The sequence below is a fragment of the Acanthochromis polyacanthus genome, chromosome 3 (genome assembly GCF_021347895.1).
Source record: "Acanthochromis polyacanthus isolate Apoly-LR-REF ecotype Palm Island chromosome 3, KAUST_Apoly_ChrSc, whole genome shotgun sequence".
In the NCBI taxonomy this organism is placed as follows: Eukaryota; Metazoa; Chordata; class Actinopteri; family Pomacentridae; genus Acanthochromis; species Acanthochromis polyacanthus.
Window position 1 is genome coordinate 46,138,237 of NC_067115.1, and position 21,086 is coordinate 46,159,322.

At 40.4% G+C, this 21,086-nt stretch overlaps 1 long non-coding RNA gene across 1 annotated transcript; it reads right to left on the reverse strand.

Annotated features, from left to right (window-relative positions):
* Positions 1–7,821: 7,821 nt before the first annotated feature.
* LOC127533470 (uncharacterized) lies at positions 7,822–8,641 on the reverse strand. Its single transcript, XR_007941208.1, has 2 exons — positions 8,475–8,641; positions 7,822–7,878 (listed from the first exon to the last, which is right to left on the reverse strand). It is a non-coding gene; the product is annotated as an uncharacterized LOC127533470 (long non-coding RNA).
* Positions 8,642–21,086: the final 12,445 nt, after the last annotated feature.

Sequence of the window (21,086 nt, forward strand, 5' to 3'; positions counted from 1 at the left end):
TCCCTAGCCTGTGGGCACCTTGGCTATAGCTCACCTTTATTTCCCCTCAGATACGAGACACAATCGTCAGTGAAAGTGAAGGATTTCACCCCTCCATTCTCGAGCCTCAGGCTGATGGGCCCTATTCACAACAAATAAGAGGATCAGACTGCAGTGGGTGCAATGCAGTCACTCAGTACATTAGGAGGGAAAAGAACAGTGTTTATAAGCCTGTTTTCTTCCAAGTTAGGTAAAGTTTTTTTGAAGCAGTTCCATTTAGTTGGACGTTTCAGAGTGCTGTTAAAAATAGCAACGCATTCGTTTAGAGTCTTTTGTACCTGCAGTATCCCCATATTCAGATATGGACATGTGTGGCTGCTGTATGTGAGGCTGCATTCTTTATTGCTTCAAACTGGCGCAGGGATGAGTCAGTTTGGAGGGACTGAAGTTTAACAACCAATAAACATCTCATACTTAATTTCTGTGCAAACTGCCCTTCACTTTCCTCGCACTGTTTATATGCTAACTGATATTGCATCTCAGAGTTCAACAGGAGCTTTGGGATACAAGAATGGTGGACTTGTAATTGCTTTGACAGTTATCTGTGATAACAGTTGTCCCATCATTCATCATCTTACCTTCTCTTTGAAGTGTAATGCAATTAGCCGTCACTGATTACTCTCCTCACATTGCTAATTTTCATCGCTGTGGAAACCGCGCTGCCAGTTTTGCAAATAAAAGGTGGGGCATGTGCACTACTGATGTGATTACACGCTGCTGCTGTACAGGATTGCTCAAGCAGAGGTAACATGGGGGCATTCTTATTTATTCATTTCATATTTGACAAAACAAAGGCTGTCTGTTAATTCTTACATGCAGCCTGGAGTAACCCACCAATTCAGCTGACTTTATTAGCCTGAAAAATGAGAGACAGTGGCAGAGATGACAGTAAATCACTTTCCACACAGAGTGCAACAGTGTACAAAGGTAATTAATTTCCTCAAGGGCAATTATTTTTAGTACTTTCAGATAATGAAAAGAACTCCTCAAAGTTCAATCTCAGTTTCTACTGTAGGTGGTTTTTAAGGAAAATTATCGCCAAAGGAAAAAACTGGAGTCAGTATTGCACTATCCCCTGCACAAATCACCATGTAGCACATAATTCTCAGCAAGTCTGCCCATCGTATCAAATAAGTTGAAAAATATTAGACTGTGACAAGAACAATTAATATTTCTTGGCACACTTAGTTAAGGAATATTGTATATGGGGACAGCAGTACTGCTTTTTACAATGCAGTTCTCTTCATATTTCATGAATGTGTTGCACTGAATGCTTTATTCATATTTGTATGTTCTATTGTCTGATACTGAAGACAGCTTTCCTTGTCATTGTATATCACATTAATAAGTTGCAAAATGGTTGATATTGCACAACAATGATAACATATCAGGCCTGTATGGACATTAGTGTTTTAATACTCAGTACTACAATATTTTCCCTTTTAATTTTATTTCTTTGTTTTGTAATTTTATAGTTATACTGGCTCTTATTTTAAATCTTCTTTCTTGTCACTTTGCTTTTAACTGTGTTGTTGTATGAGCATGTGACAAACCTCAGAAATGAATATTTTAAATATTTGTCTTAGGTTTTAGGTAGACTGAGCCTTTAAGTAAGCCTGAGAAATGAGACTCAAACATACCATAAAGATTTTATTTTGATCCCACTTGAAAATGCTTCCATACATTCCTTGTCTTTTCATGTTAAGTTTGTTGTAAATACCATGGAGTGCAGTGAGTGACACACAGACACACAACACATGGTGGTTTTGGTTGTTTTGGGACAGAGACACGGTACATGTAGCGCAGGAGTCAGTGGGTTAGGATTAGGAGGAATACATTATGAAGTGTGTTGTAGTCTTGCATCAGTCGCTGTATGTCAGATCAGTTCCATTCTCTCTTGTTAATAGGCAGAGCTCTGTCCTACAGTACATGACATGCTGTTAGTTTTGCAATGGAAAGTAAAGTTTATACTGCAGTCTCCCAAGAGGAAACAGATGTCCTTGTCTGGGAGTTGCAAGGCGCGGCTATATGGCACCTCACATTTGCTGCCAAGGGCAGACACTGTCTGATTTTAACTTGAATTCACTTCTCTGAAGATATGAAAATCCTGGTTGCCTTATTTCCCATGTGCAAAGATGTCCAACAACAGTTTCAGACACTTAAAGACACTGAATCATCTACTAAAAGAATATCCTCACCAGGAAAAATAGCATGTTTTTCTTTTTTTTTTTTCCAGTTACGTTTTCCTGACAACATGTAAAGAAATCAGGTTGAATGGTTGGTCTAACCGTCATCGGGGCTTGTTTTTCTCTTTAGTGGCATTTCTTCTTCTTTGTAGTATTTCTGCTGACTGGTCTTGGCCAAACGTTACTCATAGTGACAGTTAAGAAAATGTTCATATGATGTGCTTCTTGAATAGTGATTTCAGCTGTTCTGTGAGAAACTGATAAAGACCATCACATATACATGTTCTATTAAACTTCAAATTTCAGAACCAAATTCAGCCAAGCAGCAACTTAATCATATTGCAACAAAATGTTTGTAAAGCACCTATTTTGAAACTATATAAGCATCCATCACGTGGTCATTTTACCTCCTGAGTGTAAAAGATAGAAACCTAAGGCACTGTCAGTCCGCTTTCATGTTCTGTGGTCCATCGGTTGCACATCTCCTGTTATTAACAATTAAACGCCCATGTAGCAGCCACTCTTTTGCTTCCTGTCCTGTCACACTGTCTGCCGATGGGTGACCAGAGTGATGAAAGTGGAAACAGATTGCCCCTCTCTTTGAGAACACTTTGAACCAAAAGAGATGAGAAAGAAAAGGTTCAGACTATGTAGGTTTGCCCGCTTACATCCATCCAAACTGCTTTCATCATTTTGGGTGTCGTCCTCTCTGTAGATGCTTGTATATAATTCTCTGGCCAGTATTTTTTACTGCTGTGTTGTCTTACTGGTCTCTTCTTTTTGATGAAATTGTCAGAGAATATTGATGTTCTCTCACTTGGGTTGGATTAGACAATTTGGTAGCAGAGCTCCAACAAAGCTGTACTTTGCACAGAGCAAAGGAGTGAACACAGTGACTTAGGATTGAAGTTTAACTTATCGTCCAAGAGTTTGTCTTTAAAGTGTATTCAGGCAAACATTTAACAGCAAGCTTAGGTGTTCTTATATTCTGTTCTTGCCTCACACACAAGTAATTCTGAATATTGTTTTATGTGGGTTTGGTAGCACTCACGTATTCGTCTGTGTATGAAAGTGGTGATAACTGGAATAGAAGAATATGTGCTTGCATTGTTACTTACAGAAAGATCAGCGAGAAAGGCTTCTTCTTTCATTTGACTCTCCTCCTTATATTATTATGCCCAGGCGGTTGCTTTTCAGCTGCAGTCCTCTCATATAATTTACCATCTTCCTTTTATTTAAAAGGCATCTCCCTCCTGGTTCATGCCATCATTCAGCTTGTCTGAAACTGTCATTGCCCTGTCTTATCCACACCAGAGGTTAGCACATATCCATCTTCTCCTTAAAAGATTTAGATGTTCTTTTTTTGTGCCGCCTGATGCTTCTCATGCTAATGCCAGTATCGCACCACAGTTTTGAATTTACAAGTGCAGGGAATGATTTATTCTTATTAATCCCCAAGTAAAGTTTGGAAAGTGGCTCAGAATGCATAAGTACATAAGTATAGCACTGAAAACATTTTCCTTCACATGGAAAAGTCCTGCATTTGAAATCTTTCTTAAGTGAGCACATGTAAGCATTAAGAAATGTACTTTATTCAGTCTGCAGCCAAAGTCAGCTTTGTTCGTATTAGATTATAATCTTATGCTATTGTATTATTGTTAATATTATTTTTTTACTATTATTATTATTATTATTGGCACGTCAGCAATGTATCCAACTGTAGTAAAATAAATTTTACTCATTTCATGTCCTGGTCAATTAACTGTCCAAATGTGCATTGTTTTATGTTTTTGTTTTTCCTTGTTCTCATTCAGTGTCATTTTTTTTAAAATTCGCTGGTCAAATGGGATCTGCCAGCCATGTTTTTTACTGACTAAATTACTGATTTACCTTTTTGTATCATGTACAGATTTGGTTCATCATGTTTCACTGAGATTATGTTGAATACAATACAGTTTTTGACCTTGTTCCAATTGTAGTTTTTAAAAAAACATAATGATAATCAGTAAGTATATCAGCCAAATAAATGTTAGACATTAAAACGTACAGTTTCCCTCTGAAATCTATTAGAGTAAAAGTATCATGCAGCATTAAGTTGAAATACTCTAGTAAAGCATGAGTGAAATAATATTTGTTTGAATAGATTTTATTACTTTTTGCCAATTTTATACCCATGTGTGAGCATGAACGTCACAGTATGAAGGATAAGTGACCAATTCTGGACAGCAAAATTAGTAATCAACTGCTAAGAAGGAAGGAAGCATTTCCTCTAATATGATATACACAACCCGGTCTCACGGGGATTCGTGAAACTGTCACGTCAGTTTTTGTTTCGGTTTCGTGCGCACCAACACGATGTCGTCATGTTTTTCGTGCCGCTCACCACGAGCGAAACCCGCTGTGGTAATCACATCTGAAAGTGGTTTATACCGGTGGATTCATGACGATCTAAGCTGTCCATCGGCGTTTGCGGCCGCGGACGCGGCCGCCGCTGCGGCCAGATGTCTGGCAGCCGCAATGGCGGCGGCGGCGGCGGCGGCGGCGGCGGCGGCCGCAAACGCCGATGGACAGCTTAGATCGTCATGAATCCGCCGAATTTGCATAGGAATTTAAAGAATGTCCGGCGCCATTGCGGCTGCCAGACATCTGGCCGCAGCGGCGGCCGCAAACGCGGCCGCAAACGCCGATGGACAGCTTAGATCGTCATGAATCCACCGGTATAAACCACTTTCAGATGTGATTACCACAGCGGGTTTCGCTCGTGGTGAGCGGCACGAAAAACATGACGACATCGTGTTGGTGCGCACGAAACCGAAACAAAAACTGACGTGACAGTTTCACGAATCCCCGTGAGACCGGGCTGATATACAACACCTTTTGTTTATTTTTGGCCCTCATGTGTTTACAGAGTGCTACAGATCCACCTAATAGTAGCTCAGCAGTCACAAAAATGCACAGTAATTCATGACAATTGGTTCCTCACAGTCTCAGTTTTCTGAAAATAAGTCCTGTAGATGCTCAAGACGTACTGTATTTGGTTGTACTAAAATTTAAGAGAAGAGTGTAAATTAGTATTTGATAAAGTAGAAGTAGATCTGCATTCAATGAAACTGATACTTATTTACTTACTTTTAATTACTTTTGCTCATTAATGCCTCCTGTATGTACTGGCCGAATTTGAGGTGAATTGGAGTTTCCCCCTAGGAGAAATTCGCTCTAGAAAAAAATGAAAAATGGGTCAAATCTGACATTCAATGGAAAATAGCTCACTTCCTGTTGGGTTTGGAATGTGGCTGTCACTGACTTTTTTGTTCAGCCTGGTGTGCTGCATATGTGTACCAAATTTGGTAGCTGTAGGTGAAACATGCTGCCCATGGGAAAGTGTAGGGGGCGCTATGGAGCCATTTTGCCATACACCTCCACATGTGCTAAAAAATATGAAATTTTTCGCCAGTTCTGATGTGTGTGCAAATTTTCATGACTTTTTGAGCATGTTTAGGGCCTGAAAAATGCAGTTGTTTTGGCGGAATAATAATGATAATGATAAAAAAAACCCTAAGGTTCCAATAGGGTCCTTCGGCACCGTTGTTGCCTTGGACAGTCGGTGCCCTTGCACCGCCTGTCCTTCGGCACCTCAGTGCTCGGACCCTAACTCCAGCAACAACCTGAAAAAAAATGGTGCAGAAAAGAGAAAAAATGAGTAATAAAATCATATTTACTTGTCGTCTTCATATCTGTTAATATTAGACACTTTCATACTTTTCATCTGTTAAATATCTCAGCTTTTGATGCTTTTATGTTTTGCCTTTTTTCTGATTTATATTTTTAACATATTTGCTGTGACACTCTGCCATTTTCTCGTAGATTTGGTTGGAATTAAAATGAGACAAATGCTTGAAGTCGTGATCCATCAAAGCTTAAAATATCGTCGTCTTTTCTGCATGATCACCACTGATGCTGCCGATACTTTCTAAACACTTCTTTTTCAGAAACACAACTTTAACAGTGTACAAATGCTGCAGCCAGAGCTGAGAGATCGTCTGAAGCCGGGAACCGGATGTTGTTCTTGTTGAGAACGGTCAAGTTCTCAGCGCTGCCAACAGAGTGGGTCTGCAGCCACAAAGTAAATATAATCATGAGATTATTAGCAGGAAACAGACAATTATAAACATGATCAGATTCACAGCGGCTCAGTGCTGCCACCTGGTGACCAGAGTCTGGACCAACAGCTGATGTGAAACCACCAGAAGAAGTTGCTTTAATGCTCAGAAATCATGTTGTTCTCGTGTTTAGTCTGAATAAAGTCACACAAAAGAAAATGTTGGACGTTAAATGAGACGTTTCTGGGACATAATTAACAGAGTTTTATCACTTTGGGGAAATTTTTTGGATTTTCTCTGGTAGAAATGATGGAGAGATTCTGACAGACAACCTGTGTTAAAAAAACAATAATAATAATGATAATGATAAAAATAATATTAGTAATAAAAAAATAATAATAATAAAATTAAAAATAATGATAATAATGACGATAATAAAAATATTAGTAATAAAATAATAATGATGATGATGATGATGTCAGAGCGGATTCTTTGTTTACTGCTAATGAGGAAAAAACACGATGCAAGGAAGACTCAGAGTCAAAATATTCAGTTAAGAATATTTAGTAAAAATGCAAAGGATGAATACAGAAAATGCATGCATGCAGATTCTATCTTTCTCAACGCTGACAGCAGATTTGCTAAGGCTAAGACAATGGTTCTTCTGCATGCAGCTGTAATCACAAGAAAGAATGAATTTTAAGCTAATACATGAGTTTTTAACGAAGAATTTGCGGTCTTCTGATTGGCCCCCACCGAGAGAGGCTTTTCCGGATGTCTTCTGTCTTCGTCCAACCACAGCCGTCTTCCTCCTGCAGAAGGTGTCTCTGAATGTGTGTGTATGTGGCCGCTCCCTGTGACCTTTGCACAGATTTTTAAGAGCTCAGCTCTGCTGTGATCTGCAGATTTCTGTTCCATTTTGTGTTGAATTAAACAATTTACTGATTCAGTTTTATTCAATTTAACTTTGAATAACAATTTAGTAATTTAATCACACCTATATGGCAGATTTGAATGATCCCATCCCCTTTATTGATTTACTTTAATCCTTATTAATTAATATAAGATTTCTATGTTCTTACCCATTTTATTGTTAATTTAATACATTGCTAATTTAGATTCCTCTTAAGTATTTTCTCATGAAACTTAATATTTTAATCATGGGCGTAACCACCATCTCAGAAGTGAGAGGGACAAATTTTTCAGAGCGATTTATCATTCTCTTACATTTAATTGCACCGTCCTTAGTGGCTAAAGAACCACATAATCCCTAACAGCCACAGTACAATACCAGGGGACCAACTAGGCTAGTTCTTTAAACTATAAAGTATAAAACTATAAAATCTAAAGTTTTAGTGGCCAAACTCTAGTTCTACTGGACGAGTAGCCAAAGGTGCCAAACACTGAACATGAAATGATCAGTACTGCCTGGTTTCTCCCTGCAATAGATATCTTATTTTCAGGAAGTTATAATCTCTCCTTACCTGTAAAGACCCTACATCCTTGTCCCTGCTGCTGGCCTCTGATCCATCTCCTCCCTGACTCTGCTCTTTCTGTTATGGCAATAAACATAAAAAATGTGGTAAGAAAAATTCTGAAATAGCATTAGGAAGAGTAAAAATTTCAGTAGAATTTAACCTCAAAATCACTTTAACCCATAGATACGTATTTTTTTCTCAGCCACTTATATATTTTTTTTCACCTCTGCAGACCCTGCATGGTCACATTACTGCTGCCTCTGGTCCATCTCCTGCCTGACTCTGCTCTTTGTTATGGAAATAATCATTAAAAAATCTGAAAATCAAAATTCTGAGATAGAATTAGAAAGAGAAGCAGTAAAAATAGTTGTAAATTTAACCACTTTTATACCATAGATAGCCTATTCTTTTTCTCCTCCCTGACTCTCCTCTTTTGGGACCAAAAGACTTAAATACATGGAGAGCAATTGTGAGCACATCTTCTGCCCAGAAATGAAAGAGGACTGGGTTTATTCCAAGAATAAACTAATTAGCAGTAATGTAACAGAGGCAACAACATTTAAATTATTGTTAACTAGCTTCACATATTGATATATTGCCACGTTTTACCTTGTCATCATTTAGCTAACAAGTCTAACATTGTTTGCATCCAACAAGGTCACACAACTTACACGGTTTGTTTGGAAAGAACTGTGTAAAGTTTTTTGCTTCTTGCTAGCTCTGGCTGGTTTGCTAAACATTACTCCAGACGCACGTTCAGCACTGCTCAGCACAGCAGCACGTCTCCTGTGGAACACCTGCGTTAGCATGCGCTCATGGTGCATTCAAAGACGGCTCGGGAAAAACACGTTACTGGATGCTAATAACGGGTTTAGCTGTTGTAACGGCTGAAAAAAGTGCGGGGGGACAGAGGGGACAGATGTGGAAAGTGCGGGGGACATGTCCCACACGTACCCCGCGTCCGTTACGCCCATGATTTTAATCTTAATTCTCAACATTGTTTTATTCTTGTTTAAACATCTAGCTGCTGTTTGAACTTTTTACCCTGTCTCTGTCTTTCCGTGCGTACGTGACAACCTGCACATCTCTGTCACCGCAGACCCCCCCTTTCTTCCAGGTATTGCATAGTTTTAACGGATGTTCTTCAATTTTATTTTAAAACTGTCACCTGTCCTCGTCAAACTGCCATCCTAGATGTTATTCTTATTTCAGCTTGTCAGTTTGAAGCGAGGGGGAGAATTTTCCCCTCAGCTTTTTAAAAGGTCAGTTGTAACCGCAGGCCTTTAGCTAAATGGAGCGTGAAGTATTTACCTTAAACACACTTTCCTTTAGTTTAGACGTTGAAAGTTGCACAACCTGCTTAGATCAACACTTCTTTTCCAGGTTATAAGCTCAAATATGCATTCTTAAGCACTTTAATATATTTGATTCTAGGGTTAATACAAGTTGGAAGCACATTAATATATGATTGATACATGATATGATCAAATGAAGGTTAATGATGAATATAAGTAATAAGTAAAAGAGTAATTAAAATGATGATTGTAAATGATAAGTAAAAGAGTAATAAAATGATTATAAGTAATAAGCAAAAAGTAATTAAAACATGATAGTTTAATAGATATGTAAAAATGAATATTCCTCACAATGATAATAATAATAATATTCGTAATAAAATAATAATAATAAAAATGATAATAATAACAATATTAGTAACAAAATAATAATAATAATGACGATGACAATAATAATAATAATATTAATAAAATAAATAATAATGACGATAATAATAGTAATAATATTAGTAATAATATTAGTAATAAAATAATAATAATAATAATGATGATGATAATAATAGTAATAATAGTAATAAAATATTAATATTAATAATAATAATAATAATAACAATCACCTCGGTGGGTTGGTCTTGGTTTCTGTGGGACAGCAGGCGGAGACTTCACAGGTTTTCTTCAATACATTCGAACTTGATCCGGTTTGAATCCCTGCAGACAAACAAACAATCCTGTAAACTCTGGATCTAAAGCTTAAAAAGTCCATCTAGCAGCAGCTGAATGAGTGTTCTGCTGAGCAAAAAGCTGCAGAGGAGCGACTGGAGTCAAACTGCAGCAAAGACACCAGAAATGAGTAAGCAGGCGCTGGATCAACTTCACTTTCTCTTCTAGGAGCTTTAAGGTTTCTTCCAGATCTCCTTCAATAATTGACTGACTGATTTGTTCACCAGCAGTTTAAATAATAATAATTTAAATGACCTTTTAGGGTGCGGACATCAAGAACACACCTCGTTTCTGTCTTGTCTTTGCTTCATTTCTGGTTGTTTTTGTACCGTTTTCGTCTTACATATGAGCTATTTTTATGCTGTTTTTGCACTTTTTTGCTCTTGTTCCACTCTATGTCTTTGTTTTGCACCACTTTTGTCTTGTCTCTGCATCATTCTTTGTTGCTTTTGTGCAATTTTTTTTCTCGTCGTTGCCATTTTTTAAAATTATTTTTATGCATAAACTTTCTGCACACAAGTTTGTCACAGCTTTTCACTTTTATGTCATCTTCGTCTTGTTTTTGCTCTATTTTTCTCTTCATTTTGCCTTATTTCAGTGTGTTTTTGGACTTTTTTTTTTGCTTTTGCTGGTTTGTAATATTTTCTACAAACTAAAGAACCTCCTGCTTCACGTTTCCAGCAGCATCAAGAGCTCATGAATCAACACTTGATATGTGTTTTCAGGCAGAAAACTGCGTCTGAAACTGAGCTCGAACACGTTTAAAACACAGATTTAAAGTTAAAACAGATCAGTGTGGATGTAGCCTGTAATCCTCCATGTTAATCTCTAATAAATGTATAATAATTAATGTTAATTAGCGTACCGTGGCTGTGCAGGTCCCAGCCTCCTTTCTCACAGTCCTGATCAGAGCGACACGACGGTCTGCCTTTGGAGGGAACCTGGAATAGAAACACTGCTGCAAAATAAGAAGGTTCTGCTCAGCCCCGGGTGTAACTCCGTCCACGGTCACTTGCCTGCTGCTGGATTTGTAAATCAGGTTGCTCCGGTCCTAGCTCCTTTATCCTTTTTTTTCCTCCAGCGAACGCCTCGTAAAAGGATTATTTCGGAAAGAAACAACCGAATTTTCTTTTGCTGCCGCCATCATCTTCTGTCTGGTTGTTGTGGTCTGTCTGTCTCTCTCCGTATGTGTCTGTGTACGCTGTCAGGGGTGACTCTGATTGACAGGTATCATGAATCAATCAGATAAGATGAAAAATGACCACCCAAACACGCTGATTCGCCAAGAACGCAGAGAGCTGCGCACAGAGGACAATCTTTAAGTAACCAATTAGAGACCAGCATTAAGTCACATGAAAGCCAAAAGTTTTAGAATGTACATGCACGCTCAATTGGCAGGCGCCCCTCGCTATTGAAACGTGGAAAAGAACCCCGAAAAAAACCCAATATGGAATGGAAAGGCTTAAAAAAATAAAAATGAGACCCATTGTATGAGTGAACACTGTGCAGATGTGTTAATTACTTTAAACACGTATTTATGTTTACTGTGTCAATACCTTTTTCACAAAATCTTGATGGGGCGGCGCCCTGGCGCCCCCTATTAACAAGCCGTCACTGCATTATAATATAGGAAATGCTTAATATTTAAACAACTCGGCATGAAAGCACAAGAAGTTTCCAGTGCTTATGTGCTCTACTGTTAGTGGCTAACATTAGCATGTAGCTAACCAGCTCACTGCCAAATCTACTCCAGAATTCCAGCGCGAATTAGCGGATTAGACCCTCGAACAAGCCATCACAGTTCAAAAACTGTGAGTTGTAGTTTAAAAATTCTTTCAGAGTGACAAGCAGAATCAAGTTGGGAAAATTCTGATGTATTTTGGTGTCTGTTCTGTGTTTTCTACAGATTTACTGGCAGGCTAGATAGACTCACCCTTTCTGATTTTAGAGCTCACACATACTGGGAGTCAGTGAGAGTTTTGGTCGACACACTCTGAGCTCTGAAAATATTTATGAAAAAACATAAATCCTACAGCAATGAGACTCACACTGGGCGGAAGAGGACAGAAATACCTCCATTTCTGTCTTTTAATTGTTCATGTAGAGCGGAAACTGTGAGAAAGACACAAGGTTGGCTGCACGTTATTTAAACAAAAACAAAAATAATTCTAGTCAGTCACCCATTCTCGCTGGAGGTAAGGTTTCAAATTTTAGAAAAATTCATAAAACTTAAACTGCGACTGTGTCAGAACCGTAACAGACATGAAAACGCAGATTTACACGGCTAACGCTGAAAGCCTGGTGACTCGTTTAAAGTTCGAATGAAGTTTCTGCCGTAAAATCTGCCGGAGCTACAGGATTCATCAGCAACACTGGTGTTAGAGCTGCTAAACTGGTGTTTACTTTCAAACTCGCCTGCTGTCACCTTGGCAACCGGGCAGCTGTCAAAAGATCAAAGGCACATTCTGTTGATGATGTCACATACGTGTCATGATGATGTCACACCAGAGTTTACTAATGTAGGTGAAAAATTCTGGTCTGGTACTCCTTGAACTTGAAAGATCAAAGGCACATTTGTTGATGATGTCACATACGTGTCATGATGATGTCACACCAGAGTTTACTAATGTAGGTGAAAAAATGATCATGATGATCATCATCACACCTATATTTCTAACCTCTGGTGTGACATCATCATTTATGTCACACCAGAGGTTAGAAATAGAGATGAAATTCTACGGGCTACGGTTAGTGTTAGGTTTAGAGGTTTAGAATCAGCGTTAGGTTTAGGGGTTTAGGATTAGCGTTAGCTTTAGGGGTTTGGGATTAGCGTTAGCTTTAGGGGTTTGGGATTAGCGTTAGGTTTAGGGGATTAGGATTAGACTAGATGACGTCATCAAAAAACCCGCGATGTCCCATGATGTCTAAGCCACATCATGTCTCTCATGTCCCACCCCATCCGCCGGTCGCAGGAAGCTCCGTACAAGCTCTCGCCCGCGGTCGTACGAGGTGGGCTACGGTTAGGGTTAGGGGTTTAGGATTAGGGTTAGGTTGAGGGGATTAGGATTAGGCTAGATGACGTCATCAACAAACGGACGTCGCGGGGCATCCCACCCCATCCGCGGTCGCTGGAAGCTCCGTACAAGCTCTCGCCCGCGGTGGTACGGGGTGGGCTACGGTTAGGGTTAGGTATAGGGGTTTTAGCATTAGGCTGAGGTTTATGGGATTAGGATTAGGCGAGACGACGTCATCAACAAACGGACGTCGTGGCACATCTGTTTGTTGGTGACGTCGTCTAGCCTCACCGCTTCTGTTCCCAGTTTCTTTTCCTTTCCTTTCCTCTCCTGTCATGTGTCCTGTGCTGTGTCCTGTGTCCTGCCGTGTGTGTGTCTGTGTGTGTGTGTGTGTGTCTGTGTGCGTGCGTGCGTGCGTGCGTGCGTGCGTGTGCGTGCGTGTGTGTGTCCCCTCTGAAGAATCGCCACCTTATCGCGGTGGAGGGGTTTTAGTGTCCCTGTGATCCTGGGAGCTATGTTGTCCGGGGCAATCGCCCCTGGTAGGGTCTCCCAAGGCAAATTGGTTCTAGGTGAGGGACCAGACAAAGAGCGATTGTGAAAACCCTGATGACAAAGACGAAAGCCGCTACCTCGTCCAGACTAGGGAAACCGGGGCCTCTCCCCGGAGCCTGGTCTGGCCGGGAGCTGGTCACAGAGCACCTGGTGGCCGAGTCTTTGGGCCCCGTGGGGCTTGGTCGGGCACAGCCCTAAAAAGTAACACGGGGTCGCCGCCCGGTGGGCCCACCTTTCACCGGGCAGGAAATTGGGGTCGGGTGCTATGCCAACCGGGCAGTAGGCAGGAGCGGGCGTCGAGGCGAACCGCCCCCTGGTGGCGCTTTGAAGCATTTTTTAGTTTAATTTCCTACATTTTGAACTAAAAATATAAAGTTATTTACCATAATAAAACCCCACACGCAGCTCTGTGACTGAACGGTGCCTTCAGGGACGGTCAGGTTGGAATTACAGTCAGAAAAATCAACAGAAACAAACCTGCTGCTGTTCTTTAATCCTCACAATGAGAAGTTCTTCCTAGAGAATCTCGTCTGCTCAGACATTAAATTGAAATTGACTTGTTTAAAAATTGAATCGGCCTCCGTGTGTGTAATGTGAATGCAGAGCAGCGAGCCAGAGCGCTTTGATTTCTGTCTGCAGCAGCGACGGTTTGGAGGTCATGAAGGTACATTAACGTGAACTTCATGTTGACACACAAATTTCTTCAGAATGACTTGAAATGTGATAAATATGAAGACTAACTTTCCTTTCCCCTCTCTAAAAGAATTTTAAAAAAATCATAACACCTCTGCATATGTGTGTATCAGATCTGAAGACTTCATGCCTGATTTCAGAGTTTTCAGGTTTTTGAAGGTCCCTAAAATGAGCTGAAATTGAATTATTTTCAGGTGATGCTGCTTCCAAATGTTCCAAGGATTATCATCAGAGGAGACTATCTTAAATAATCAAGTTTCAAAGGTTTTTAAGAGGATTTTTTGACGATTTGTTGCTTTGACGAGTCTTCACAGATAATCAGACTTTTAACTTTTCGTAATTTTGGATTTATTTTGAAGTGTTTTTTGCTGTGACTAGTCCTACTTTTTATTCTGTACAATGTGATGAATGTTCTGTATGTTTATAATATCACGTGCAATATTACTTTGTATACATGAATAAAATCTGTGCAATATAGATAATAATTTGTGTAATCTTAATACGTATGTCAACATTTCCATTTGTGAAAGAATCTATGCATTACCATTGGTGTGTGCAATAATGTTATTTCTTGAAGCCGTACTTTTGTATATCTTGTATTATTTTGATCATTTTTAAATTTTTGAACTACCCTTTCAAAATGTTGGCACTGTCTTTGCTGCTGGAACAATTCAAATGTCCTCCCTGCTGGATTCACAAAAAATGTCTCATCTTATCTTCTGAGACATTTATTCCAAATATTTCCACTGAGTCTTGAGAGTCTAAGTGAGTCAGCAAGCATTTACAAAACTTTGAGCCTTCCGTGTCAAAGTGAAGAAAGATTTGAACAAAATAATGTCAACAGATATACAATCTAAAAAGGTCAGATTACCGATTGCATCAGTATTTACCTCATTGAAACCAGGGTTTCGTAGATACATCTTTGGCTGAATGCAAAGTTCTTTTTCTTTATATTCTCCTCTTTAAAGCAAAATCAAGTTGTTCCACATTAAAACAGAGAAATAAGGTGCCACGGAGTAAAAAAAAAAAAAAATATTGCGCACGAGATACTCATTCGTGCGCACGCTTTAGCTTAAACGTGTGCAGGAGATACTAAAATGTGCGCACGATATATTAAAAAGTGTGCACGTTTTAAGATAAAACGTGCACTCGAAATAAAGTTATTTACCACGTTTTGACTTGTCCTTGTCCTCGGCCACTACGGCTTCCAGTAGTGACATCAGATGTTTTCAAACACACACGCAATGGAGAGAAGAAGTGAGCTGGTTATCTTTTACTTCCACCTCGGAATGTCATATAATGACATTCTTGCTGCTCTTGCCACGAGAGATGGAATAATCCTAAGTAGGAGAACTTTGCTGCGCATACTAAAAGACAACAGGCTCAGCCGGCGGGAGGAGCACTCAGATTTGGGCCGTGTCATTTATTTCATACAGGAACAATTACACGGTCCGGGGAAGACGCATGGATATCGGTGGATATTCACTAAGTGCCAAGAAAATGGCCTAAAAGTCAAGAAGGAAGAAGTCCGACTCATACTGGCCGAACCGGATCCAGAGGGGTCATCTGTGCGGAGCTGTCCATGGTCCTGAATGTTGCGTACTGACCTTTTTACCAGAGCTGTCCGTTACTGAGTAGACCCCTTATTTAGTCCGTGACTGATTAGACCCCTTATTTAGTCAAACAAGCAAATCAAAATAAGAGTTTTATCTTAAAACGTGCGCACGTCTCAAGATATCGTGCGCACGTTTTAGTATCTCGTCAGCTCGATTTATATATTTTTTCCTCCGTGGCACTTCAGGGGCTCCGTACGTTTTTAATATAGGAAATGCTTAATATTTAAACAACTCGGCATGAAAGCACAAGAAGTTTCCAGTGCTTATGTGCTCTACTGTTAGTGGCTAACATTAGCATGTAGCTAACCAGCTCACTGCCAAATCTACTCCAGAATTCCAGCGCGAATTAGCGGATTAGACCCTCGAACAAGCCATCACAGTTCAAAAACTGTGAGTTGTAGTTTAAAAATTCTTTCAGCGTGACAAGCAGAATCTAGTTGGGAACATTCTGATGTATTTTGGTGTCTGTTCTGTGTTTTCTACAGATTTGCTGGCAGGCTAGATAGACTCACCCTTTCTGATTTCAGAGCTCACACATACTGGGAGTCAGTGAGAGTTTTGGTCGACACACTCTGAGCTCTGAAAATATTTATGAAAAAAACATAAATCCTACAGCAATGAGACTCACACTGGGCGGAAGAGGACAGAAATACCTCCATTTCTGTCTTTTAATTGTTCATGTAGAGCAGAAACTGTGAGAAAGACACAAGGTTGGCTGCACGTTATTTAAACAAAAACAAAAATAATTCTAGTCAGTCACCCATTCTAGCTGGAGGTAAGGTTTCAAATTTTAGAAAAATTCATAAAACTTAAACTGCGACTGTGTAAGAACCGTAACAGACATGAAAACGCAGATTTACACGGCTAACGCTGAAAGCCTGGTGACTCGTTTAAAGTTCGAATGAAGTTTCTGCCGTAAAATCTGCCGGAGCTACAGGATTCATCAGCAACACTGGTGTTAGAGCTGCTAAACTGGTGTTTACTTTCAAACTCGCCTGCTGTCACCTTGGCAACCGGGCAGCTGTCAAAAGATCAAAGGCACATTCTGTTGATGATGTCACATACGTGTCATGATGATGTCACACCAGAGTTTACTAATGTAGGTGAAAAATTCTGGTCTGGTACTCCTTGAACTTGAAAGATCAAAGGCACATTTGTTGATGATGTCACATACGTGTCATGATGATGTCACACCAGAGTTTACTAATGTAGGTGAAAAAATGATCATGATGATCATCATCACACCTATATTTCTAACCTCTGGTGTGACATCATCATTTATGTCACACCAGAGGTTAGAAATAGAGATGAAATTCTACGGGCTACGGTTAGTGTTAGGTTTAGAGGTTTAGAATCAGCGTTAGGTTTAGGGGTTTAGGATTAGCGTTAGCTTTAGGGGTTTGGGATTAGCGTTAGCTTTAGGGGTTTGGGATTAGCGTTAGGTTTAGGGGATTAGGATTAGACTAGATGACGTCATCAAAAAACCCGCGATGTCCCATGATGTCTAAGCCACATCATGTCTCTCATGTCCCACCCCATCCGCCGGTCGCAGGAAGCTCCGTACAAGCTCTCGCCCGCGGTCGTACGAGGTGGGCTACGGTTAGGGTTAGGGGTTTAGGATTAGGGTTAGGTTGAGGGGATTAGGATTAGGCTAGATGACGTCATCAACAAACGGACGTCGCGGGGCATCCCACCCCATCCGCGGTCGCTGGAAGCTCCGTACAAGCTCTCGCCCGCGGTGGTACGGGGTGGGCTACGGTTAGGGTTAGGTATAGGGGTTTTAGCATTAGGCTGAGGTTTATGGGATTAGGATTAGGCGAGACGACGTCATCAACAAACGGACGTCGTGGCACATCTGTTTGTTGGTGACGTCGTCTAGCCTCACCGCTTCTGTTCCCAGTTTCTTTTCCTTTCCTTTCCTCTCCTGTCATGTGTCCTGTGCTGTGTCCTGTGTCCTGCCGTGTGTGTGTGTGTGTGTGTCTGTGTGCGTGCGTGCGTGCGTGTGTGTGCGTGTGTGTGTCCCCTCTTAAGAATCGCCACCTTATCGCGGTGGAGGGGTTTTAGTGTCCCTGTGATCCTGGGAGCTATGTTGTCCGGGGCAATCGCCCCTGGTAGGGTCTCCCAAGGCAAATTGGTTCTAGGTGAGGGACCAGACAAAGAGCGATTGTGAAAACCCTGATGACAAAGACGAAAGCCGCTACCTCGTCCAGACTAGGGAAACCGGGGCCTCTCCCCGGAGCCTGGTCTGGCCGGGAGCTGGTCACAGAGCACCTGGTGGCCGAGTCTTTGGGCCCCGTGGGGCTTGGTCGGGCACAGCCCTAAAAAGTAACACGGGGTCGCCGCCCGGTGGGCCCACCTTTCACCGGGCAGGAAATTGGGGTCGGGTGCTATGCCAACCGGGCAGTAGGCAGGAGCGGGCGTCGAGGCGAACCGCCCCCTGGTGGCGCTTTGAAGCATTTTTTAGTTTAATTTCCTACATTTTGAACTAAAAATATAAAGTTATTTACCATAATAAAACCCCACACGCAGCTCTGTGACTGAACGGTGCCTTCAGGGACGGTCAGGTTGGAATTACAGTCAGAAAAATCAACAGAAACAAACCTGCTGCTGTTCTTTAATCCTCACAATGAGAAGTTCTTCCTAGAGAATCTCGTCTGCTCAGACATTAAATTGAAATTGACTTGTTTAAAAATTGAATCGGCCTCCGTGTGTGTAATGTGAATGCAGAGCAGCGAGCCAGAGCGCTTTGATTTCTGTCTGCAGCAGCGACGGTTTGGAGGTCATGAAGGTACATTAACGTGAACTTCATGTTGACACACAAATTTCTTCAGAATGACTTGAAATGTGATAAATATGAAGACTAACTTTCCTTTCCCCTCTCTAAAAGAATTTTTAAAAAATCATAACACCTCTGCATATGTGTGTATCAGATCTGAAGACTTCATGCCTGATTTCAGAGTTTTCAGGTTTTGAAGGTCCCTAAAATGAGCTGAAATTGAATTATTTTCAGGTGATGCTGCTTCCAAATGTTCCAAGGATTATCATCAGAGGAGACTATCTTAAATAATCAAGTTTCAAAGGTTTTTAAGAGGATTTTTTTGACGATTTGTTGCTTTGACGAGTCTTCACAGATAATCAGACTTTTAACTTTTCGTAATTTTGGATTTATTTTGAAGTGTTTTTTTGCTGTGACTAGTCCTACTTTTTATTCTGTACAATGTGATGAATGTTCTGTATGTTTATAATATCACGTGCAATATTACTTTGTATACATGAATAAAATCTGTGCAATATAGATAATAATTTGTGTAATCTTAATACGTATGTCAACATTTCCATTTGTGAAAGAATCTATGCATTACCATTGGTGTGTGCAATAATGTTATTTCTTGAAGCCGTACTTTGTATATCTTGTATTATTTTGATCATTTTTAAATTTTTGAACTACCCTTTCAAAATGTTGGCACTGTCTTTGCTGCTGGAACAATTCAAATGTCCTCCCTGCTGGATTCACAAAAAATGTCTCATCTTATCTTCTGAGACATTTATTCCAAATATTTCCACTGAGTCTTGAGAGTCTAAGTGAGTCAGCAAGCATTTACAAAACTTTGAGCCTTCCGTGTCAAAGTGAAGAAGATTTGAACAAAATAATGTCAACAGATATACAATCTAAAAAGGTCAGATTACCGATTGCATCAGTATTTACCTCATTGAAACCAGGGTTTCGTAGATACATCTTTGGCTGAATGCAAAGTTCTTTTCTTTATATTCTCCTCTTTAAAGCAAAATCAAGTTGTTCCACATTAAAACAGAGAAATAAGGTGCCACGGAGTAAAAAAAAAAAAAAATATTGCGCACGAGATACTCATTCGTGCGCACGCTTTAGCTTAAACGTGTGCAGGAGATACTAAAATGTGCGCACGATATATTAAAAAGTGTGCACGTTTTAAGATAAAACGTGCACTCGAAATAAAGTTATTTACCACGTTTTGACTTGTCCTTGTCCTCGGCCACTACGGCTTCCAGTAGTGACATCAGATGTTTTCAAACACACACGCAATGGAGAGAAGAAGTGAGCTGGTTATCTTTTACTTCCACCTCGGAATGTCATATAATGACATTCTTGCTGCTCTTGCCACGAGAGATGGAATAATCCTAAGTAGGAGAACTTTGCTGCGCATACTAAAAGACAACAGGCTCAGCCGGCGGGAGGAGCACTCAGATTTGGGCCGTGTCATTTATTTCATACAGGAACAATTACACGGTCCGGGGAAGACGCATGGATATCGGTGGATATTCACTAAGTGCCAAGAAAATGGCCTAAAAGTCAAGAAGGAAGAAGTCCGACTCATACTGGCCGAACCGGATCCAGAGGGGTCATCTGTGCGGAGCTGTCCATGGTCCTGAATGTTGCGTACTGACCTTTTTACCAGAGCTGTCCGTTACTGAGTAGACCCCTTATTTAGTCCGTGACTGATTAGACCCCTTATTTAGTCAAACAAGCAAATCAAAATAAGAGTTTTATCTTAAAACGTGCGCACGTCTCAAGATATCGTGCGCACGTTTTAGTATCTCGTCAGCTCGATTTATATATTTTTTCCTCCGTGGCACTTCAGGGGCTCCGTACGTTTTTAATATAGGAAATGCTTAATATTTAAACAACTCGGCATGAAAGCACAAGAAGTTTCCAGTGCTTATGTGCTCTACTGTTAGTGGCTAACATTAGCATGTAGCTAACCAGCTCACTGCCAAATCTACTCCAGAATTCCAGCGCGAATTAGCGGATTAGACCCTCGAACAAGCCATCACAGTTCAAAAACTGTGAGTTGTAGTTTAAAAATTCTTTCAGCGTGACAAGCAGAATCTAGTTGGGAACATTCTGATGTATTTTGGTGTCTGTTCTGTGTTTTCTACAGATTTGCTGGCAGGCTAGATAGACTCACCCTTTCTGATTTCAGAGCTCACACATACTGGGAGTCAGTGAGAGTTTTGGTCGACACACTCTGAGCTCTGAAAATATTTATGAAAAAACATAAATCCTACAGCAATGAGACTCACACTGGGCGGAAGAGGACAGAAATACCTCCATTTCTGTCTTTTAATTGTTCATGTAGAGCGGAAACTGTGAGAAAGACACAAGGTTGGCTGCACGTTATTTAAACAAAACAAAAATAATTCTAGTCAGTCACCCATTCTAGCTGGAGGTAAGGTTTCAAATTTTAGAAAAATTCATAAAACTTAAACTGCGACTGTGTAAGAACCGTAACAGACATGAAAACGCAGATTTACACGGCTAACGCTGAAAGCCTGGTGACTCGTTTAAAGTTCGAATGAAGTTTCTGCCGTAAAATCTGCCGGAGCTACAGGATTCATCAGCAACACTGGTGTTAGAG